The 24560-nt window shown below is 42.6% G+C and overlaps 1 long non-coding RNA gene and 1 pseudogene across 1 annotated transcript in view; one reads left to right on the forward strand and one right to left on the reverse strand.

The window, feature by feature from the left end:
• The window catches only part of LOC105728669 (uncharacterized), a 50042-nt gene that overhangs the window by 21655 nt on the left and 3827 nt on the right, over positions 1 to 24560 (forward strand). Inside the window, exon 3 of the long non-coding RNA XR_001110086.3 lies at positions 13433 to 13734. This is a non-coding gene — a long non-coding RNA (uncharacterized LOC105728669). The remainder of the gene's footprint in view (positions 1 to 13432; positions 13735 to 24560) is intronic.
• LOC105728852 (large ribosomal subunit protein eL30-like) lies at positions 16161 to 24271 on the reverse strand (annotated as a pseudogene).

A 24560-nucleotide genomic window follows, 5' to 3' on the forward strand; every position in this document is an offset into this window, starting at 1 on the left:
GTTTTTAGCAGATTAACTTAAAATGAATAGACAATTACATACATTAAATTTGTCATTAATGTTAATTAAAATAACAATTTCAAGTATTTTTCACTGAAACTTTTTTTTCTTTTCTTTTTTTTTTTTTTTTTTGAAATGGAGTCCCGCTCTGTCACCCAGGCTGGAGTGCAGTGGTGCAATCTCAGCTCACTGCAACCTCTGCCTCCCAGGTTCAAGTGATTCTTATGCCTCGGCCTTCTGAGTAGCTAGGACTACAGGTGTGTGCCACCACACCTGGCTAATTTTTATATTTTTAGTAGAGATGGAATCTTGCCGGGTTGGCCAGGCTGGTCTCAAACTTCTGACCTCAGGTGATCCACCTGCCTTGGCCTCTCAAAGTGCTGGGATTACAGGCATAAGCCTCCACACCCAGCCTCACTGAAACAATTTAAGTGTACACAAAGTAAAGAGATGTTTTCCTCTTACTTTTTTGATAGATGAAGGCACTATCACTGCTTGTCACTGAAGAGCACATACTGATTTGTAAGTAAATTTGATTGTTACATTAGATAGTGCATCTAAAGGCAGAGTTGGCAACTTATTCCAATGTAGGACAACCGTGAGTTACATGTGTATTAACCTGGATTTTTATTTTAATGTTAGTTTCCATAAATAATAGGTTTCAGAGCTATGTGACCCATTTAGCTAAAAATAAGATAAATCAGGTGGAACTTAAAAAAAGGAAAAGCTTTACTAATCAATGCTCAAGAATTAAAATGAGAGGGAGGATGAGAGGATGGTAAGGAACGAAAATTTAGGGAAATGGTGATTATAGAAAAATAAATAATTTGCCAATAAAGTTGCAGATTCTAATCTATATCATCTTAGATTTTTAAGTATGTGGTTTCATAAATTATATCAAATAACTAGTCAATATAATTAAAATATTCACCATAACTTCCCATAAAAAGCAAACAAAAATCATATTTGCATTTTTATCTGAATGTTCTAAATATTATATCCAAGTTCAAGAGGCACATACCTACTCTGAGAGATGCAAGAATTGTTTCATAAATGCCTTCTAAGAATACTGAAACCAGCATTTTAATATATGCATTCATGGGTACACACACACACACACACACACACACACAATACACAGACATACCTTTAAGATATTGCAGGTTCAGTTCCAGATCACCACAATAAAGCAAGTATCATAATAAAGCAAGTCACACAATTTTTTTTGGTTTTCCGGTCCATATAGAGACAAGATGTCACTCTGTTGGCCAGGGTGGTCTCAAACTCCTGACCTCAGGTCATCTGCCCACCTTGACCTCCCAAAGTGCTGGGATTACAGGCATGAGCCACTGTACCCGGCCATAAGGAGTCCTTTTAGGGTCAACTTAGCCTCTTCATAAATATTCCCATTACTCATCAAACTTTCAATTAATTCATTTATATTTTATATTTATACACTGTACTATATAGTCTGTTGTGTGCAATAGCATTATGTCTAAAAACACAATGTACATACCTCAATTTAAAAACACTTTACTGCCAAAAAATGCTAACAATCATCTGAGGCTTCAGCAAGTCACAGTGTTTTTGCTGGTGGAGTGTCAGGCCTCCATGTTAATGGCTACTGACTGATCAGGGCGGTGGTTGATGAATGTTGGGTGGCTATGGCAATTTCTTTTCTTTTTTTTTTTTTTTTGAGACAGAGTGTCTCTCTGTTGCCCAGGCTTGAGTGCAGTGGCACATTCATGACTCACTGCAGCCACAACCTCTCAGGCTCAAGCAATCCTCCCACCTCAGCTTCCCTGAGTAGCTGGGACTACAAACGAGATTATATTAAACTTGCTGGATGCAAGAAAACAAGAGGACAAAACTAGAGATATAAAACTTGGAAAGGAGGAAGTACAACTCATACCATTTGCAAATGTGAATACTTATAACCCCAGGAAACCAAAGAGAATCAGCTGAAGAACTACCATAAACAAGAAGAGAATTCGGTAAGACTGCAGACAGTAATAGCTTTCACATACACAAGCAACAGCTAGTATTAATAGAAGGTATCATGGAAAATATCCCATTTATCATAGTATAAATGAATGGATGAACAAATGAGTGAACAGGGAATACATAACAGGGAATGTTCTTATATGAAGAAAACTATACTAAACACGTTTGAAAACTGTAAGAAAAATAGAGAGGCATACAATGAATTTGTATAGGAAGACTCAATGTTATAAAGGTATCATTTCTCCTTACATTAATATATAAAATTATCACAATCTCAATAAAAGTACCATCAGATTCTTTTTGCTGGAACTAAACAGGTTGATAATAAAGTTCATATGAAAAACCAAATAAGAACAACTAGGAAAATCCAGAAAAGAAAAGCAGTAAGGAGTCTGATCTTACCAGATATTAGAACAAATATTATAAATCAAATATAAGTAAACTAGTAGGGTAATGGTACATTAATAGACAGATCAACCAGTGGAACAGAACAGAAAATCCAGAAAAAGAGGCAGTTGCATATGAAAATCTAGTATATGATAAAGATGACATCTCAAAACAGTGGGAGAAAAATACACTTTATGGTTTTTTAATTCTTAATTTTTTGAGGAAACAGTAACTGACTCTGTCATCCAGGCTAAAGTGCAGTAGTGCTATTATAGCTCACTGCAGCCTTGAACTCCTGGGCTCAAGTGCTTTCCCTGCCTCAACCTCCTGAGTAGCTTGAGACTATAGATGTGTACTACCATACCCAACTAATTTTCAAAAACTTTTTTGTAGAGATGGGGTCTCACTATATTCCCCAGGCTAGTTTAGAACTCCTGGCCTCAAGTGAGCCTCCTGCCTCAGCCTACCAAAGTGCTAGAATTATAGACATGAGCCACTGTGTCCTGCCTGGACTTCTTAATAAATGCTGTTGGAATAATTGGTTAGCCGTATGAATAAAGATAAAATTAGATCCATTCTTCGCAGTATGTACCAGGATAAATTCCAAATGGATCAAATACTTAAATGTGAAAAATGGCATCCAGTGCTTATGTCTAATTCTGTTATTCAAGAAAAGGATCTAGGACTTGGAGAAGTGGCCAATTCCAGGGTTAAGGCAGGGAACACCAGATGAGCCTGAAACATCTGTGAGTCCCAGGAAATCAAGATGTGCTCAAAGCAAAAGGATGGAGGCCTGTCAAAAAGACACAGGAGCCGACACTAAAAGAGTTTCCAATGGCCAAACCTGGAAATATTTGAGCAACAAAATAAATAACATAGTATTAGAATATACCTCAAAGTATAAAATATATATCCATGCATCTATCTACAGTAAATAAAGGAATAAATAAATAAATGGGAAAGAAGAGACATATGTGCCATACAGAAGAATGCCAAATAATTTAAATAGATACTTCTCCCTCAAAGAGATAGAGCTTAATTCCCTTCCCGCACTTAAATGTGTTCTGGGCTTCCAAACACAGGGTATGAAAAGGGGAGGAAAAAATCTAACCTGGAGAAACCTGGTAAAATCTACCTCAGCCAGCTCATCAAAGTTAACATCATCAGTGATAAATCATGTTGATATTATGTACCCTTGATATGATTGTGATAAGAATACAACTTTATCTCTGTGGTCTTTAGTAGTCTGTAACCCCAGTCGGTATGTGAGAAAAACACCAGATGCCAATGGAGGGATATTCTACAGAATTAATGGCCAGTATTCCTATAACTTGTCAGGGCCATCAAAAACAAGGAAAGTCTGAGAAACTGTCACAACCTGGAGGCACTTGACAGGAGGAGACATGACAAGAGAATGTAATGTCGTATCTTGGATGGGATCCCAGAAAAAACCTAGTGAGGCTGAATATGGTGGCTCATGCCTGTAATCCCAACACTTTCGGATGCCGAGGCAGGGGGATTGCTTGAGCTCAGGAGTTTGAGACCAGACTTGGCAATATGGTGAAATTCTGTCTCTGCAAAAAATCTTTATTTTACTATTAGTATTTTTGAGATGGAGTCTCTGTCATCCAGGCTGGAGTGCAGTGGCATGATCTTGGCTCACTGCAGCCTCCACCTCCTGGATTCAAGCCACTATACTGCCTCAGTCTCCTGGGTAGCTGGGACTACAGGCACGCACCACCATTGCCCAGCTAATTCTTGTATATTTAGTAGAGATGGGGTTTCACCACGTTAGCCAAACTAATTGAACCATGGTGCAATTGCTGAGGGGACCTTTTCCGGCTGCTCAGGAATTGACACTAGATCTCAGCTGAAAACTGTAGGAGCTAGTTCTCCCCCACAGGAGGTAAGCACCAACACCTGAGGCTAGATACTTAGATCCTCTACTGTTGAAGGTGAAGGGGCAGTGTTTGGGGCGAGGAGTTTTTCTCTCCTTTAGGCCAAGAGAGAGAAGGTCCCCAAAGAATCACTGGGAAGTATTAGAGTGCCTACAATAAGAAGAATAACATCTTGCTCCCACTCTTTCATCTGCTTAGGCAAGGGCTAACTGATCTGTCTCTGTGCCTACCTGAGCACTGGAAAGAGAATGAAGAAGGCAGTCCTTTCTCTCCTTGAAGCAAAGACTTGCTTGGAAAGTTAGTTTTGAGGGTGGGGGAAAAGGGTACCTGAACCATCCAAATCGTTCCAGGCATCACCTCCTCAGGGAAGCCTTTTGTGTTCCCCCACTACAAACTTAACTTCCCTCTTCTCCTGGAACTATTTTTCCTTTAGAACATTTATTTATCTCATCCAGGAGTGCCAAGGGACAGAATACAGTCATGGGTTCTTAGTTTTTGCTTCTGGTTGGGCCAGTAAAGCCCCTTCCTCATGCCTCTTTTCTGCTTATCACTAGAGACAGAAACAAAAAACCATGGTTTCAGGCTGCTAAAAGCCTAAAGTGAAACAAAACAGAGCAGCAACAACAACAACAAAATAAGGCAGGTTGGACAAGCTTGTATAATGTCTTTTTGTTTTTTAAAATCCCATCCATTGTATCTCTACCTGGCACAAATTAAGCATTTGTTAAATTTAATCGGATAAGTGAATGAGTGGAGAAATGAATGAATTTTTAAAAAAGGAACTCTAGGGTTTTGACCAACAATTATAATTATATTTAAAAGTACAGGCCAGGCGTGGTGGCTTATGCCTGTAATCTCAGCACTTTAGGAGGCCAAGGAGGGCAGATCACGTCAAGAGATCAAGACCATCCTAGCCAACCTGGTGAAACCCTGTCTCTACTAAAAATACAAAAAATTAGCTGGGCATAGTGGTGTGCACCTGTAGTCCCAGCTTCTCGGGAGGCTGAAGGAGGAGGATCACTTGAACCCAGGAGGCAGAAGTTGCAGTGAGCCAAAATCGCACCACTGCACTCTGGCCTGGGTGACAGAGCAAGACTCCAGCTCAAAAACAAACAAATATATACCTGACGTAAGCATTAAAAATACCGGATAGATATGCACAGAATGTTAACATTGATTTCATTTTAGTGGTGGGATTTCAGATTGTTTTTATTTTTTAATTTAATAAATTTCTACAATTAAGTTCTTTTCAAATCAGAAGCCAGAAAACACTGCAGAATACACTATCCTAAGTGCATCATTGTTAGTCAGAAGGAACCAGGTTCTGTCTCTGGTACTTAGCACCCATGTGACCTGGGGCAAGTCATTGCCTCATTGACTATCAGTTTCCTTATCTGTAAAGTGGGGATAATCAAAGAACTGGGTGGCTGTGAGGATGAAGTGGGAGAATTCACGTAAGGCTTGGTACTGAATGACCCTGGTCCTTAAATGTCAACTATTATTATTGTCTGTGGGGAAAACACTTCTTGCCCTTGGCACTGTGATGCATTTATACTGTAAATATGTATGTAAATTCATTTGGTCATAGTGAATACTATTTATTAATAAACGCTAAACTTCAGTTTTGCTTAGAATTTAAAATAATTCAATGCATCACCAACAGGTGGCAGCATATCACAGTTTCTTTACTACACTTGAGTCCACCGTGTCCTTGTACAACTTTCCCTATTAGAATCTGTTTTAAAAGGGAAGAAGATTTACAGTTTAAAAGGGAAGAAACTTTAGGGCTAATCTAATTCAACTCCTTGAGTGTACATATATGGAATCCTGCAGATGCAGTAAAAACAAAGAACACGTCCTGTTTTGCTAGGAAAGGGCAGGGTTGGGGGAAGAGGTGAGGAGAAAAATCTGAGTGTACTTCATGCCTGAATTTGCAGTATTTCTGCAAAATCCATTTTAGCTAATCAATAAAACTTAGAATACATGATAGAAAACATTTTCTAGTTCTTGAATGGAAATATCAATTTGGGGAGTAAAGAACATTATCTCATAGTCATGCACAGTAACTGGTTGATGAGCCTCAACATACAGAGATTTCACTACTCCACCTCTTTTTTAAAGCACTTTCCAGCTGACAGAGGCATTGCCCCTTGTCATAGCACTGGATCCTCACAATCAGGGGCAAGGGTTATCATTGCTATTGTGCCAACGAGGAAACAAAGAAGAAAATGCCCTCATAAACAGGGGACATGAATTCAAATCCAGATCCTTCCTTCCTTCCTTTTTTCATTCATTGAAAACACACATGTATTAACTTCCTGTTGTGTGCCAGTGCTCTGCTAGCTGTTGGAGATGCATGGGCTCACTGGGAATACACCTCCAAAAGGTCACAGTCTCTGTCCTTAAAGGGTTAGGGTGTCTGAACCGCAGGATGCCAAATTCCTGTCTCTTTCTACTCCCCCCCATACACACACACACATCTGCACAGTGCTCTGCACACATAGTAGGTACCCAACACATATCTGCTATACCAAGCAGCCTGGGCACATCACCAAAGGCCCTTGAGACCACTGACTTGCAATGATGGTATAATGTTTGACTGCAGTATTCAAATACTACAATAGTCAAATATTACAGGCTCAGAACAATTTTTTAAATGTCTAAGGTTTGTTTACATATATATATATATATATATATATATATATATATATATATATACACACTCTCTCCCACTCAGAAAGCACTTAAGGGCTGTAGGGTATCTGTGTATTCAATGAAGTTTTTGTGTTTTGAGTAATAGCTCCCAGACCTCTTTCAAAATACCTGAGGAAAGCTAAATCCATACAGCCCCAGTTGGACTGCTAGATGGCAGTAGAAGCACATGCTGTTTTTAGACTCTAGACAGTCAATCTCATAAAGAGGAAGGGGCCTTCCAGAGTAGCTGATCCATTCCCTTCCATTTCACAGATGGGAAGGCTGAGGCCACCAAAGGGAAGGGCACCAACCAAGGCAAGGTAACTAGTTAGCCAAACAACCTACAATAGGCTGAATTATATACAGGTTGCTGACTTTTATGATTTAAATTTGCATGAAAAGTTTATAGATACACTCAAAAACTATTTTAAATGTTTTTGTGTATAATTGTTTTGGAAAACAAAAAACCAAAAAAAAAGCAAACCAAAGAATGGGAAATGAGGTTAAAAGTAAGTCTCTCTCCCACCCCAACTTAGGCCTCCTGCCCGGAGGAGAAACTTGCTGGCAAGCTTTTAAACAACTATCCAGAGATATATTTAATTAAGTACACACATAGAGATGCATACACATACACACACTTGGCTATGGTGCATTCATAATATCTAAACTCGTGTGTGTGTGAGTGTGTGTGTGTGTGAGATCAGATGGATATAATGCATATATGAAATACAAAATAATATGAACAAAAGTGTGAAAGCTGTGGCCCCCAGGAAAATGTCTCCTTCACCCTCCCAGCTTTCACTAAACAGTCCACAAAGTAGTTTTCAAACTCGAGTGGCTTTATTTTATTTATTTATTTATTTTTTACCATTTCTCTGTTGATTTAACAGATTAAAACTCTGCCAGTGGCATCCATAGTATCGATCTTGGTAAATCCTGCCTTCTCAAGCTCTCCCTGCCATAATTAAATTACTGTAAATACAATTAGAAGGTCCCTCTAGGTGGTCTGTGTGACACCAGCCCCAAAGGAATTGTCTTGAGATATTTGAACCAAAAGTAAAGAGCAAAGTGGCGGAATCCCCTTAATCTTTGGGGCCAGTTCTTTGAGGATTTGTGGCCATGAAATAACAGGCGGTTGGTTTTAGGCAGAGCAAGCGGCACTTTCAGGAGTTATTTTTCTCAACCATCACTGGCCTTTAGGGTCAGCATGGGGGATCCAGTCTCTGCTGCCAGCTTCCTGCCCTCCTCCTCACTGCCTAGTAATTTGCAAATTCTGCTTCCAATTTGGAATAGCACAGTCTAGGGTGGTTAGTACTTTGCATCCAACACTTTTGCATAGTGTTGGGAGCTGTTGCTATGTGGCCCACGTGTGTTGCTCAACAAGCTTAAACTTTGCATAGCCCATGCTAAACTAATTTGCGTCAATTTGTCTACATCATGCCAACAATCATCCTGAAAGTTCTGAATAGAACATACAAGGCTGCTGATAAAGGCCCTCAGTGCAGATGCCGCCAGCCATTCTGCAGGGCCCCACTGTTGCTAGTTCTTCACCATGGTTTCTTCATATCCTAGTGACAATGTTAGTTTTTCCACTGTGAAGTTAAAACTTTTTTTTTTTTTTTTTTTTTTTGGTAACACAAGGCAGGCCTATACAACTGGCACTCCAACTGATTTTTTTTTTTTTTTTTTTTTTTAAGAAAGACGGCTGAATTCTAGCCCTGCTGTTTCCTAACAGGTTTTTTTGTTTTGTTTTGCAAGTTTCAGAGAAAGCAACTGGAACTAGATTTTTTAGAAAGTGTTTGTGACAAGACACTTGTCTAACAATCTGTCATGCTGGACTAAAATTTTAAACCTAAAAACTCATAAATTTTTATGGAAAGATCTATTTTTCTAAATAAGAAAATAATTAACATTTAGAACTAAAGATAGCAGAAGCAATATGAGAAAACCAAAGTAATTTGTGCTATATGAACTCTAGGAAATAATCTTGCATTTAGGAGAAATTTCTATTTATTTTCAAAGCCAGGTCTGGAAATATATTGATCCAGTCACTTTGGAGAAAAAAAGCACCAGAGATCTTGGGGAAGCTAATTTGATTGAATCATTTCAGGAAATTGTCCAGGCTAGAGTGAGTAGGGCAATCATGGCCCACTGAAGCCTAGAACTCCTAGGATTGAGTGATCCTCCCACCTCAGCCTCCTGAGTAGCTAAGACTACAGGCACACCTCACGATGCCTGGATAATTTCTTAATTTATTGTTGACCTGACTGTTCTCAAACTCCTGGCCTCAAGCAATCCTCCTGCCTCAGTCTCCCAAAGTGCTAGGATTACAAGTATGAACCACCACACCCAGCCCATTTTTCTAAGTATCTAAAAACCATCCTGAGAAAACTGATAAATGTCCAAATGTTTACATGTAAGTGTTGTGCCTATATGTCTATGTAGGAGGAACTAATTAGAATGTATTCAATTCAGTGGGTTGGAGGAAGAGAGATGAAGCGAGGTTGGGTACATTGATGGGTACAAACATACAGTTAGATAGAAGGAATAAGTTATAATATTTGCTGGTATAGTAGGGTGACTATAGTTAATAACAGTGTGTTGTATTTTTCAAAATAACTGGAAGAGTCTGGGCATGGTGGCTGATGCCTATAATCCCAACACTTTAGGAGGCCGAAGGAAGAGAATTGCTTGAGGCCAAGAATTCAAGAACAGCTTTGTAGATAGGGTGAGACCTCATCACAAAAAATTTAAAAATTAGCCGGGCATGGTTGTGGGTGCCTGTAGTCCCATCTACTCAGGAGACTGAGGCAGAAGGAGTGCTTTAGCCCAGGAGCTTGAGGTTACAGTGAGCCACTGTACTTCAGCCTGTATGACAGAGCAAGACCCACTCTCAAAAAAAAAAGAGGAGTTGAAATGTACCCAACATATAGAAATGATAAATACCTTGAGTTGATCATTACACACCCTATCCATGTAACAAACTTCTACATGTACCCCATTAATATGTATAAATATAATGTATTAAAAAATAATTCAACTAGTGATTATTGAGTTATTGACCGCCTACTATGTGCCAGGCACCCTTTCAGGCACTTAAAATATAGAAGTGAACAATCACAGTCTTTGCTTTTGTGGCATCTAGGAGATACACAGTACATAAATAAACCAGTAAATGGGAATACCAGGAAATAGGAGATGCTAAGAAAAAAGAAACTAAGAGGAGAAAGTAGTCAAAGTGCTACTTTAGATACAGAGGTCACAGAAGATGTCACTGTTGAGATGTCATTGAGTAGAAACTCAAGGGAGAGTGGGCAGAAGTCTTTACCACGTCAGTGGTCCCCGCGGACAGAGGAGCTGGAGTTAGTCCCAGAGAGGGGAATGGTTTTGGATGTTTGTGGCCAGCACAACTGGAGAACAGAGAGCTGGGGAGCCAGAAGGTAGGAAAGGCAGTCCTAAAGAGATGAGAATAAACCGGAGTGGCAAATGCTGTCCCATCATGGTCTCTCCACTATTCTGTGTCATAGCAAATCTAGATATCAGCAAACTGGTTCTAGTCTCTCCCAGCCATCCTTGCAGAGAACCCTAGAGAAAGATGGTCAGGCTGATACTACATGGGAGGATGTGGAGATAATTGAAGCTAACAGGCATATGATAAGATGCTCAAAGTCATTAGTAATTTAAAAATTGCAAATTAGAGCAACAAATATTTGTAACTTTTCTACTGGTAATCTGACGCAAATTAAAAACTAAATCATGACAAGTGTTTGCAGAAGTGTGGGGATGATGGCGCCCTCATGCACAGGTGGTGTGATGGTAGGCAGGTGCAGCTATTCTAAAGAACAATCTAGAATTACTTAGGCAAATTAGAATCTGAGAGAACCTATGACCCAGCAGTCCTTCATATATTCCGTGGAAATTCCATTGTGAAACTGAAAAAGACCATAGCCTTGGAATTTAAAAACAAGACTTTTTAAGAAGCATACTGCAGGAAGAAAGAAAGGAGGTGCTTACCAACTAGGGCTTGGGGATGCCACATCCTGGTTCTGTAATATATCAGCACCTTATACATTCCTTTTTACCATAAGCATAGTCTGTGACTCCTACCAGCAATTGCCAGTGCTGCTCTTATACAGATTAGAGGGCTGGGCCACTTGCCTTCCAGCAGCAAGGCTGACTACCACCTCGCCTTCTCTGACATCCATAGGGGTCAACATTCAGATCAGTTCCCTCCATTCCTTTCTGGGAGACCTGAGGGGCATTTTCACATCAGAGACCATGAAGCCTCCACCTACAGGGGCCAAAGCTGAAAAGCAGACTGTCCCTAAAACATGCAGGGCCAAGGCAAGGGTACAAATGGAAGCCCACATACCATGTCTAAATATTTAAAATTTATAAATCAAGAAGTTAAAGATATTCTATTCTCCTATTTTGATGAATATATTTTAATACCTTCATGACAACCCAGAAGGCAACGTTTGAATTTATTTTTTATTTGTAATGTTTTTAGAGACAGGCTCTTGCTCTGTTGCACGGGCTGGAGTACAGTGGTGTGATCATAGTTCACTGAAACTTCAAACTTCTGGGCTCAAGCAGTCCTCCTGCCTCAGCCTTCCGAGTTGCTAGGACTACAGGCACATACCACCAAGCCCTGCTAACTAAAAAAAAAATTTTTTTTGTAGAGACAGGGGTCTCGTTGTGTTCCCCAGGCTGGTCTTAGACTCCTGGTCTTAAGCAATCTTCCTGCCTTGGCCACCCAAAGTGCTGGGATTACAGGGATGAGCCACTGCACTGGGCCAACATTTGAATTTAGAATTCTTGGATTCCTCAGTGCACAAAGGAGCTAGCTCACAGCCTACAGCCTGCAGCCTACACCTCTGCTCTTCCCACTCTGGACTCCAGCCCACTCCAGGAGGATGTGGACACCTAGTCTGCATGTTCAAACTCCAACCATCACCCACAGGATCAGCCTTCAAGCAGACTATTTTTACAGAAGGCTAGACCTGGAGAAGAGGCCTGCACATGCCCTGTAGTTGAACTTGGGATTTGCTGGGGCCTAGAGTACCCAGAAGGAGGTTATGGACTTCAGGTGAGCATGTCTCCTTGACCCTATGGATTCCTTGTCCCACAAGGAGGGTCACAGTCAGAGAAAGGCCAGAATGGAGCCCTGTAAAGTGAGGGGACCAGGGGAGGGGCCCTTCTTGCCTGAATATAGGGGTGGTACTTCTGGAAAGGTAAGCAGGAGCCAGGTAGTAACAGGGCCTTGCCTGCTATGTTAAGGAATATAGACTTAGACCGGGCACAGTGGCTTATGCCTGTAATTCCACACTTTGGGAAGCCAAGGTGGGTGGATCACTTGAGGTTAGGAGTTCAAGACCAGCCTGTCCAACAAGGCGAAACCCTATCGCTACAAAAAAAATTAGCCTGGTGTGGTGACTCACTTCTGTAATCCTAGCTACTCGGTGGCTGAAGCATGAGAATCACTTGAACCTGGGAGGCAGAGTTTGCAGTGAGCCGAGATGGCTCCACTGCACTCTAGCCTGGGTGACAGAGCAAGACTCTGTCTCAAAGAAAAATAAAAAGGAATGTAGACTTTATTTCTTGACCATTAAGGAATCATGTTAGGTTTAAAGCAAGTCTTCAGGGCAGTAAAACCAGAAGTGATAGAAACAGAACCATTTTGAGAGAATTAAAAGTCAAACTGCCCAAAATACTAAAAGGTAGCACTTACAAGCCATGAGCCTTGAGTCTACCTAACCTCTCTGGGCCTCAGTGTCTGCAATTGTAACCAGGTGGCTTAGACGAGATGAACACCTCAAAAGCCCGCCTCCGCTTTTTTTTTTTTTTTTTTTTTTTTTTTTTTTTTGATGTGGAGTTTTGCTCTTGTTGCCCAGGCTGGAGTTCAATGGCACTATCTCAGCTCACCGCAACCTCCGCCTCCTGGGTTCAAGCGATTTTCCTGCCTCAGCCTGCTGAGTAGCTGGGATTGCGGGCATGTGCCACCACTCCTAGCTAATTTTGTATTTTTAGTAGAGATGGGGTTTCTCCATGTTGGTCAGGCTGGTCTTGAACTCCTGACCTCAGATGATCTGCCTGCCTCAGCCTCCCAAAGTGCTGGGATTATGAGTGTGAGCCACTGCACCTGGCAAAAGCCCCCTTCTAAGGACCTCCACTATTCCATGTGTAAGACAGGTTCTGAGTTGAACCAGATTAGGGATTCTCAATTTGGGCTCCTCTGAGGGTTCTCCCTCCCACCCTACTCCCCAGCCCCCATTTAAATCAGAATCTCATTTTTGAAAGTTCCCCAGGTGATTCTATCTGCAGCCAATGAGATCCACCATACCTGATGATGCTTTCCAAGATCCTTCTCCTGCCTCCATTGGAGTTTCTCCCTATGAAAGGAGCACATTGGGCAGGATCATCTGTCTCTTGGTTTCTCTTATTTCTAGGACTGGAGACTCTCTGAGACCCAGCATTTCCAACAAGCAGGGTTTTGTCAGAAGAACTGTGGACTCTGAGAGAGGCCCTGGTCACAGGGTCACCTGCATTTGTGCGGAGCAGCAGGGATGGGAGATGGGGTTTGAGCCCTGGGAAGACAGGTGCTGTGAATGAGAACCAGACCCTGTGACAGAGCTGCCACCGTTGGACTTGGCACAGAGGAGGCCACTTCTCAACCAGCGTGAATGGGCTGATGCCTTCTGGCAGCTCCTCAGCCTCCACCAGGCACCAGCCAGCCGAGGCTTCTTGGCAGGTGAGAAGCAGTGACGAGAATGGGGTTTTTCTCAGACTGTTCCCTGGACAACATCTCTTGACATCTGGGGAGATGAAGGGTGGAAAAGACAAGGCACTGCATGTTCATCTGGTTCCATGACAGTATCACTGGTGGGGAGGCAGAAAGGGAGCTCATGTTGAAGTGCGACTTTCCAGCCCTATGTCCAGAACTTAGCTGTTCCAGACACCATGAATGAGATTGGCTGATGCTTTGTATCAAATGTAAAGTGGTCTCTTTTTGCACGGCTGGCACTGGAGGCTGATGACCAGGATCCAGAGCTCTCCAGGAGCCTGTCAGGGCCAAGCATGCGGCCTGATTGCGACTCTGTGGAGGCAGCAAGGACAGAGCTGCCTGCTTAGAAAAGTTGTCATTGTCACCCAGGACTAGGAAGTTATGAAATTCCTCTTCAGGGACAATTGAGCAGGCTCTGCCACTGCCCACCCCTCCTGGGGCCCAGGTCTTAAGTAGAAAGACCACAGATTCCAAACCAGATCTAGAGCATGAGGTCTCAATTTGGGAGATGCCTCTTAGATACTAAAATATCAGAATGTCCAGGATAATTCCATTCTAGGTTTACCTGAACAACAGAAGAGAACATTGTCATAAAAATTGTCCCTGAAAATTTCAGGGTTAATATCAAAGTTTTATTTGCCATTTATTGATGCCTTCTCTGTGCTCTTTGTTTTATGGACTTCATCTTCTGAGATCTTTAAAACAATCAGGTGATGGAAATACTGTTATTCCCATTTGACAGTTGAGAAGATGCGGAAGTTCAGGTTAGTGAAGCTGCTTATTCAAGTTGGTAGAGCCAGGATTCAAACTCTGCTCTGATATCCAAACCTAAGCATCTCCCACTAGGCTGTGCTTCCTGTAAATCCAAGAGACAGCTGGAAGAAAGTGTGGCTTGCACACGGCAGAGGTCGTTATTAATGGAAGACAATGGAGAAGACCCCAGAGGCTCCTCCATGTAACCAGTCTCAGACACCAGGAATGGTGTCTGAGACTTTGAAAATGTCATTATTGAAGTTTTCAGGAACATTTTGAAAAGTGAGCAATAAAAGAACTGGATAGAAGCCGGGCACAGTGGCTCACGCCTGTAATCCCAGCACTTTGGGAGGCTGAGGAAGGCAAATCACTTGAGGTCAGGAGTTTGAGACCAGCCTGGGCAACATGGTGAAACCCCATCTCTACTAAAAATACAAAATTAGCTAGGAGTGGTGGCACACGCCTGTAATCCCAGCTAATCCAAGGCTGAAGCAGAAGGATCACTTGAACCCAGGAGGCAGAGGTTGCAGTGAGCTGAGACTGTGCCACTGCCCTCCAGCCTGGGTGACATAGCAAGACTCCACCTCAAAACAAAACAAAAAGAACTGAATTGATTTATTTCTGTCTTAATCAGGGTTCTTGTGATTTTAAGAAGCAAAAATCATTGGAGCATGGTGGCTTGCTACTGTAATCCCAGTGCTTTGAGAGGCTGAGGCAGGAGGATCACTTGAGACCAGGAGTTCAAGACCAGGCTGGGCAACATAGTGAGACCTCGTCTCTACAAAAAATTTAAAAATTCCCTGGGTGTGGTGGTGTGCACCTCAAGTCCCAGCTTTTCGGGAGGCTGAGCAGGAGGATCCCTTGAGCCCAGGAGTACGAGGCTGCAGTTAGCCATGATCACACCATTGCACTTCAGCCTGGCAATAGAAAAAAAGGGAAGACTTATTCTCCTTATTTAATCAAAAAAGGTCAATGTATGGGAAGGATATGGGGGTGTCCCATGGTCTCCAAGGAGATGAAATGAAGTCAAACCCAAGAAGCGACCAGAACCAGCAACTGCCTGAGCCCCTCCCCAGCCTGCATTTAGTAGATGGATGCCCAGGCTTTTATGGAGTGACTCCAATTCGCTGTTGACTACGGAGTTTGTGAAATTTCCTGTTGGGATAGAATAGGATTCCCTGGTCTGGCAGTATGGAATCTTAACCAACAATAAGCAAAGTGATGTTTCTGAGACAGAGCTACAAAGTGGACGGCCGACAGTTTCTGGAGCCAGCTCGGACTTAGGTTTGCAGGCAGACTTAGAGACCCCTAGCTAAGTTATCCCAGGTTTTGTTGCTCTAAGACTTAGTTTCCCTGATTGGAAAATGAGGATCATAAATCCTGCATTGGATGTGTCAAAGCAGCATAGAGCCTGGTACTCAGTAAGTGTCCAAGGTACCTTCCCCCTCATCACTTCCTGAAATGGAGGGGGCATCTGATGGAGAACCCCCATGAGGTTATCACCCAGGAGTTCTCAGTGTGTGAGATTGAGAACAGGGGAAACAGGAAGATTCCAACTGTCTCTTGCAATGGTGACATGAACTGCTCTTTTTTAAAAAAAAAGCTCTGGCAAGTTTTATTAAGGAAAAATATTGTATGGTTTACTTTTTACCAGTCTTCTCTGGCATGCTTCTGATGATCTCAGAGTCACTGGGATCAATAATAGACAAAGTACAGACTCTAGTATTTTCTACATGCTGTGCCTAACTTAGTATTATTGCCACTGTAATGGCAATAATATCGGACACCAGTTTTGGCCAACAGGGCCTAGTACTCTATTGGATTTCCTCAAAGCTGGGCAGTTGTTAGCGAGTATTGTCAGTTTTGCTTTGCCTTGTCTGATCATCTTCAGAGTCAGCTTGTAACCAAGCGTGTACTTTCTACTTTTCATAAAGAGCCGAAGTCTGCAGTTGATTCACTCTAGCAACTTTCTCCATCTTATTTATGGCCACCATATTCCTGCCCTTAGGTCTGGGATGGCCTCCAACCAGTATCAGCCACCAACATGTCTGGGGAGTGAGAAAGGAAGCATTGGCTGGGTGCGGTGACACACACCTATAATCCCAGCACTTTGGGAGGTGGGTGGATCATGTGGTCAAGAGATCGAGACCATCCTGGCCAACATAGTGAAACACCATCTCTACTAACAAATATAAAAATTTTCTGGGTGTGGTGGTGCGCGCCTGTGGTTCCAGCTACTCGAGAGGCTGAGGCAGGAGAATCGCTTGAACGCAGGAGGCAGAGATTACAGTGAGCCGAGATCGCATCATTGTACTCCAGCCTGGTGACAGAGCGAGACTCCATCTCAAAAAAAAAAAAAGAGGAAGCACCAACTACTCTTTGGGTATTAACACTTGACTAGAATAGAAATCTATACAATCTTGTCTTCATAAGAATGTTTTTCTTTCCCTGCTTGAAGTCCCAGAGACACTGGGTAGGCTTTGGGGAGAACTAAGAAGAAAATGCCCACCATAGAATTTTCATAGACAGAGCTATAGGAGGAAAAAAAGGGAAGAGGTGGGTTTGTATATTGTTTTAATTAGCAAAACCAGGAAGTAACACAAACCACAAATGTGACCTGCACTTAAAAATCTTTTCTCCGCTGGGCACTGTGATTCACATCTGTAATCTTAGCACTTTGGGAGGCCAAGATGGGAGGATTGCTTGAGACCAGGGGTTTGAGACCAGCCTGGGCAACATAGTGGGACCCGCATCTCCACAAAAAATTAACAAATTAATCAGGTATGGTGATGCATGTCTGTAGTCCTAGCTACTTCAGGAGGCTGAGGTAGAAGGATTGCTTGAGCCTCAGGGTTCAAGGCTGCAGTGAGCTGTGATCATGCTACTGTACAGTGAGACTCTGTCTCCAAAATATAAAAAAAATTATTTTCTGATGGCTTTCTTATTTTGTGATGCCCAAAAGTGCCCCCAAGAATAGGGCTTATTTATTGCCAGCAGAGAGAGGAATCCAGATGTCCTAAAATCCTGGCTCAGTTTCCAGAGTCTGCACTGAGCCCATCTCTTGGGAGACAGATAGACAATATTCTTTCAAAACGAATGAGATGGCATGCCAATTCTGCCCCCCTTCTCTGGCTTCTTTCATAAGTGGGTCAACCTAGGCTCTCCAAGGAGCTCCCTTTTCAGTCTCAGTCCTTAGGAAGGACCTGATTCCAGGCAGGAAGTCAAACTGCACAGCTCTCTCCCTGTGCGTACTACAGAAGCCATCAGGATTATTGGGGTCTGGCCCAAGAGCTGCCACCAAGGACTCTGCTTTCTGTTCCACCTGAGATTGGGTCTGGATACTTCAACGACCAAAACTGGAGACCTCCGGAGAACAGATGAGGGAAGGAGAGGGAACAGGAATAAGAACCTGTACACACTGGTGTAGTGCAGTGACAGAATCACGGCTCACTGCAGCTTTGAACTGGGCTCAAGCAAGCTTCCCACCTCAGCCTCTCAATGTTGGGATTACAGGCTTGAGCCATGGTGCCCGGCCAGTTTTTTTCTTTTAACAGTTCTTAACCTTTTCTGGGCCACAGATCACTCTGGGATCTTAAGAGGATTCATAGGAAGCATGCCCCAGGGAAAGGCACATGAGCACACAATCTGACAGGTAGCATCAGGATTATGCCTGTAATCCCAGTACTTTGTTGGTCCGAGGCAGGAGGATTGCTTGAACCCAGAAGTTCCAGACCAGCCGGAGCAATATAGCGAAACTCTGTCCCTACAAAAAATAGAAAAATTAGCCGGATGTGGTGACACGTACCTGTAGTCCCAGCTACTTGGGAGGCTGAGGTGGAAGGCTGCAGTTAGCTGTGATCATGCCACTGCACTATAGCCTCGGCAACAGAGTGAAACCCTGTCGAAAGAAAGAAGGAAGGAAGGAAGGTAGGAAGAAAGAGGGGAAAGGGAAGGGAGAAAAGGAAAGGAAAGAGGGAGGGTGGGAGGAGAGGGAGGAAGGAAGGAAGGAAGGGGAAAGAAGGGAGAAAAGGAAAGGAAAGAGGAAGGGAATGAGGGAGGGTGGGAGGGGAAGAAAAGGAAATAAAGGGAAAGAAAAGAAAGAGGAAAAATTTAAAAATTGACATAGTTTAATTGAGCGAAGAAGGATTTGTGAATTGGGCAGACCCTCAATGAGAGGATCTAGCAAGTTGCGTGGTATTAGAAGAATTATGGACAGAAAAAGGAAAATGACCTATAGAAGGCGGAATGGAGGTATGGAAACAGCCCATGTGGTTAAGGCATGCATTTGCCTGATTTAAACATGATTTGAACAGTTGGCCACCTGTGATTTGCAGAAACTCAGTGATTGGCACAAGAGGGGGTTACAGACTGTTCATACATCCAGTTAGGTTACAGTTCACTAGGTAGGAGAAAACTTTAGATCGAACTTAAAGTGTAAGGAGGAGGTTTTAGGCTAAACTTAATTTAACAGAACCACCACTAGAACCCACTCGACTAGGTAGACAAAAAAAAAAAAAAAAAAAAAAGGCACTACAGCTGGGTGTCCTGGAAAGTTCATTGCTGCAATGACTTGCTTCAGAGCCGCACAGTCTTTGCTCCCTGTCCTACCCTGTCTGTACTTAATCCCTGTCTGGGCCACCTCAGCTGAGGCTAGGGTGGATGGGCGCAGACATTACCAAGAAGGTTCTGAGGGTGGATGGGAGGGGACAGCTCTCAGGGAGGCAGGTGTAGACTGGGCAGGCACCTAACACTGCTGCAGCTAGGAGTAGGAGGAGCACTAAACAAAGCGTCCAGAAAGCCTGGGATTTCAGGAGATTACCTTCCCCAGAGGCCCTCTGAGCTGGGATTTTCCCAGTAGATTCCCAGGCCTCTTTCTCAGCTCATTCTAGCTCGTAAAATATTCAAATGAATGTCCGGAAGCCCAGGGTGGCTGTTCTGGGACTCAGGAACGCTCAGGCTGGTTTCCACATGCTAGTTCACCAGACCCCCAGCTCCACGGGCTCATTGGCATATGCCTTCCTTCTGCAGCTCCTTTTCCTCTTTGAACCCCCTCACTGTGGGCTGGAGGGCTGGCTTCTGATTCAGGTAGGGGAAGAGGCATGTTGAAATATTTGCATGCAAGACAGACATAGAACATTGTAGGGAGAGCAAACAATTCACTGAGTCTATCCCTGGCCCTCTGCTGGTGAGGTAAGTGATCTTGGAGGAGCCTCAGTTTTCTCTTCTGTAAATTCGGAGCAGTAATTCTTTTCTTAGAGAATCCTCCCTCCTGGCCAGGCACGGTGGCTCACGCCTGTAATCCCAGCACTTTGGGAGGCCAAGGCAGGTGAATCACCTGAGGTTAGGAGTTCGAGACCAGTCTGACCAACATGGTGAAACCCCGTCTCTACTAAAAATACAAAAAATTAGCTGGGTGTGGTGGCATGCGCATGTAATCCCAGCTACTTGGGAGGCTGAGGCCGGAGAACTGCCAGAACCTGGGAAGTGGAAGTTGCATTGAGCCAAGAGTTAGCCATTGCACTCCAACCTGGGCAAAAAGAGGAAAACTCCATCTCAAAAAAAAAAAAAAAGAGAGAGAGAGAACTCTCCCTCCTGTCACCCACCTTGCTAATTTCTGCTCTTTTCTAAAGCAGCTCATTCAAGCATCAACTCCCCTAAGAAAGCATCCTTGTCACTCTCTTCTCACCTTCCAAAGCTAGGTTAGGTGCCATCGGTCCCTTTTTCTCCATAGCATCTCATGCTTATCTCTAATCTGAGCAGCCCCGATCAGGCCGGGTTGTGACAGCAGGATTACTGGTCTGTTTCTGCCACATGACTGGAAGGAAATAGAACAAATAGAACAGGAGTTGAAAAACATCATTGTTACACAGAGATTGTGGAAGTTGTTTCTGCGGCATGTACTAGCCTATCCTGACTGATGCATCCTTAGCATTTCTTACATGGAAGTGAAGAGTCTCAAGACTCTCCTGAGGTTGTTATGAGATAAAATGATAATGCCTCTATATCTCTAGCACTGTTAGTAGTTTGTGATAAACTTTAAAGATGATTTGGCCAACATTGAGAGGAAACCAAGTGTTGTTGTTAATAGCATGGACGCTGGAACCTAGCTACCTAGGTTCAAACCCCTGTTCTGCCATTAATCCATCAGTGTAGGAATAAAAATAGAATCTAGCTAAAAGGGTTTGTGTGAAGATTAAATGAGGTAACAAATGTGAGGTGCTGGTGCTTGGAATTCCTGGGAGTGTCTGCATCGTTGGGGATGGTGAGTGGTGGTGGAAGCTGGGGTTGACAAGGTAAGCAGAGGCAGCGTATGCCATTGGATTACAGAGTTGGAGGCAGATCCAGGTTTGGGAGGCTGATGCTTCTATAGTTCTTGGTTCTCTAAGAAAAGAATATAAAAACTATGAATGCCAAGTTAGACATTAAAGTGAATGCTTAAATACAAATTTTATGAAGTTCTCTAGTACCACGAACATCACAAGATTCACAAAAATACCTAATATTTTTAATTAATGATTTGATATCCTCTATTATAATCATTTTCCTGCTGTATTTGGCTGCATAATTTTTAATCACCTTGCTATGTTCTAAATGTTGGTGTCCCCTCAACATTTTTATGTTGGAACCTAATTTCTAATGTAATAGTATTAAAAGATTGGGCCTTTGGGAAGTGATTCACTCATGATACCCCACCCTCATGAGTGGGACTAGTACCCTTACAAAAGTGGCTCAAGGGAGCGCATTTGTCCCTGCCACTACGTAAGGACTCAGCAGGAGGGTGCCATCTTTGACTCAGAGAGCAAGCCCTCACCAGACATTGAGTTTGCTGGCACCTTGATCTTGAACTTCCCATCCTCCAAAACTGTGTGCAATACATTTCTATTGTTTATAAAATACCCAGTCTAAGGTATTCTGTTATAGTAACCCGAATGGACTAAGACACATCTTTGTATAAACAAGGATTTTGTTACATTTTCCATAGAGAAAATAGAAAGATAATCAGCCTCTCTTTCTAGTGTGGTTGATCATAATTTGTTTTTATATGGAGGCTGGGTGTGGTGGCTCATGCCTGTAATCCCAGCACTTTGGGAGGCCAAGGCAGGCAGATCACCTGATGTCAGGAGTTCGAAATCAGTCTGGCCAACATGGCAAAACCCTGTCTCTACTAAAAATACAAAAATTAGCCAGGCAGGATGGCGTGTGCCTGTAATCCCAGCTACTTGGGAGGCTGAGGTGGAAGAATCACTTGAACCTGGGAGGCAGAGGCTGCAGTGAGCCAAGATGGCACTCTGCACTCCAGCCTGAGGGACAGAAAGAGACTCTTTCTCAAAAAATAATAATAAATGAATATAAAAATAAAAACATAATTTGTTTTTATATGGAGAGTTTGGAATTCTTTGTTTCAACTCCATAACAAATGTCACATACAAGCGATATAAGTTTTTTTGGGATTGCTGTCAAATTTGAGGAAATAACAAGTTCCTATCGTAAATGAACTGCAAGGTTTCAGAGCAGATAAAGTTTTCTTGCACAGTGAATGCTTAATGCACAGTGATTCATTGAACTGATAACGTCCATAACCAATATGTCCTCAGTGTCTTCACTGTAGTGTGTGTCAGGCGCTTGATATTATCTTCATAATTGTTCGTATTCCTTAGCAAATCAATAAGCAAATTTAAATCTATTCCCAGTGGGTCCCTGTAATTCATTCTTATAATTAGATTATCAAGCAATCCAAAAGCCTGACTATTGTTGTTATTTGAAATGTGTCTCTTATTCAGTTAATTATGTTTTGGTAGTTTCTTTGTTTGTTTGTTTTGGTAGTTTCTGAAATTGATTTTGTTATGCTTCTCAGTGTCAGAATAATTTTCTTTGGTTTTATTGCTCATCTTTATTTCTTTTTGTTTCACGTACCATTTTTTACTCTAGGAAATTTTTCTAAAGGATTTCAAAAATATATTTAAAGATGCAAAAAATAAAAATACCCTTCATATCAAACAAGAGACAAGATACCACATCAAGAGACTGCAAATTTCTCACCTGTTTTACTGAAAAGTCCCCAAAGCATCTTTCCAAAGTGTGATTAAAATGGGTAATTTCCAACTCAATCTCCCCTTAGCAAGACCCCAAAATGCCCTGAGCCGGGACATTGCCACCTGATGGAAGAGAAATTTGATAAAGGAAAGTTAGAATGAAAAGAAACTGATCTCAATAGATGACCACTAAAATGGCTTAATTTTTCAACCTACAAAAATATATGATCACGTGAACCTTTTGCAGGGGTCTCTCCCAGGGCCTTAAAAGGGCCCACAAGCTTAATCATTGAGCTAGGCACTGAACTGTGTGGCCTGATAATTCTTTGAAATCCATTTGTGCTATGTATGAAGCTACTAGCTTCTATTGCTGTTATAAAAATTAATCAGACCTTGTTTTTACCTTCAAGTACCTTTCAGGGAACACGAGGTATACATAAAAATTATACTTAAGAAATAGTTTATTGGCAACTATTTTCTGTATATATGTAAATTTATAAAAACTACTTGGAGGTAATTTTAGAGTCATATGCAGTTGTAAGAAATAAAACAATGAAATACAGGTCATGGCTACATTACATTATCGCCATCAGGAAATTGACGTTGATACAACCCGCCAGATTTATACAGATGTCACCAGTTTTACACTTGTGAGTGTATTTAGTTTTGTGCAATTTTATCACATAGGCGTGAGTTGCTTTATTAAAGTAACTTTTAATGCTTAATTTTTAAAAATTTGCAAAATAATAAGCATTTGAAAAAGAACTGAATAAAAAGATGCTTATAATCTTGCATTTAGGATTTGGATTTTATTCTGAAGACAGGAAAGAGCCACAACAATGGTTAAATGTACATTTTCTGAAAGCTCAGTGTGGACATGGTGGAGGATGGTCTGGCTGGCGGGGGCTACCCGTCCGACAATGGCTGTTCACCCCCGAGTGTCTTAGACTCTCAAGGTTGCTCTCGGTAGAGAGCTAGGAGGAGACTCCTGGCCCAGCAGCGTCTCACTCAGGCCCCGCCCACTCCCTGTACCTCGCCCACCCCCTCCCCGGGCCCAGCTGTTCCTCGCTAGAGCCCCGCCCTCCCCAGTTCCCTGAACACAAATCTCTCTGAACCTTTGCTGAGCGCCCATCCCTGAGAACCCAGTGGTGAACAAAACGCTGACAGCACAGTTAGGGAGACAGACAGTAAACACATGCCCCAAAATATATAATCATGTAATTACAGGCTGTGAGAAGTGTTGTGAAAGGAAAACACGCCGGACGATGTGGATCTCCAGGGGTCTGGGGCGTACTTCCCTGGGGAGGCTTCCGAGTCTGATCTGGACCTGAGTCCTGGCGCTGCCACTCGTGAGGCGGGTGTCCTGAGCAGGCTGGGTGGTCCAGCTGGACCGTGGGCTCTTCGACTGGCGAGCCTGGTGTAAACTGGCACTTCCAAAGTGTAGTCCAGAAAGGTTATAGCTTTAGCAGCTTCTTGGAATGTGTATTTATTTTTATTTATATTGTTCCATTCTATGCCCAGAACCGGTTCTGCAAGAGGTAAAAAAAGTTCCCGTCCGTGTGAAAAAGTGCCCTGTGCCTTTTTACAAAGCTCAAGTTGCACGGTATTGGGATTTCCTATGGGCCTTTCTCAGCAGCTCAAGTCCCTTTGGATCGTGGATTGTGCGTTCGTCCTCTCTCTCTCTCTCTCAGACCCACCAGCAGCAGCAGCATCGTCATCGTGGGCATCATAACGAACTCCTATGCAGTGCTTTTAGGGTGCTGGGCATTGAGCTAAGCTCTACGTATGTTCATTCATTTTAATACTCATTCTCATACTCTGGTTCCTGGCAGGCACTTTATAAAACGTGTTGAGTGAATAAATTAGAAACAATAGAAGGAAAAAAATCTCTGATTTATTTTTTCTAGGTCCTCTTAGCTTCACAGAGGAGGTGACTTTGAGGTGGATTTTGAAAGTGGAGTTCACCAAGCAGAGAAGTTGGGATTCATCCCTGGAGAGGAGTTTGGA

This window comes from Aotus nancymaae, unplaced genomic scaffold, assembly GCF_030222135.1.
Source record: "Aotus nancymaae isolate 86718 unplaced genomic scaffold, 86718_ANA_hifiasm-v0.15.2.pri h1tg000021l, whole genome shotgun sequence".
NCBI classification, from domain to species: domain Eukaryota; kingdom Metazoa; phylum Chordata; class Mammalia; order Primates; family Aotidae; genus Aotus; species Aotus nancymaae.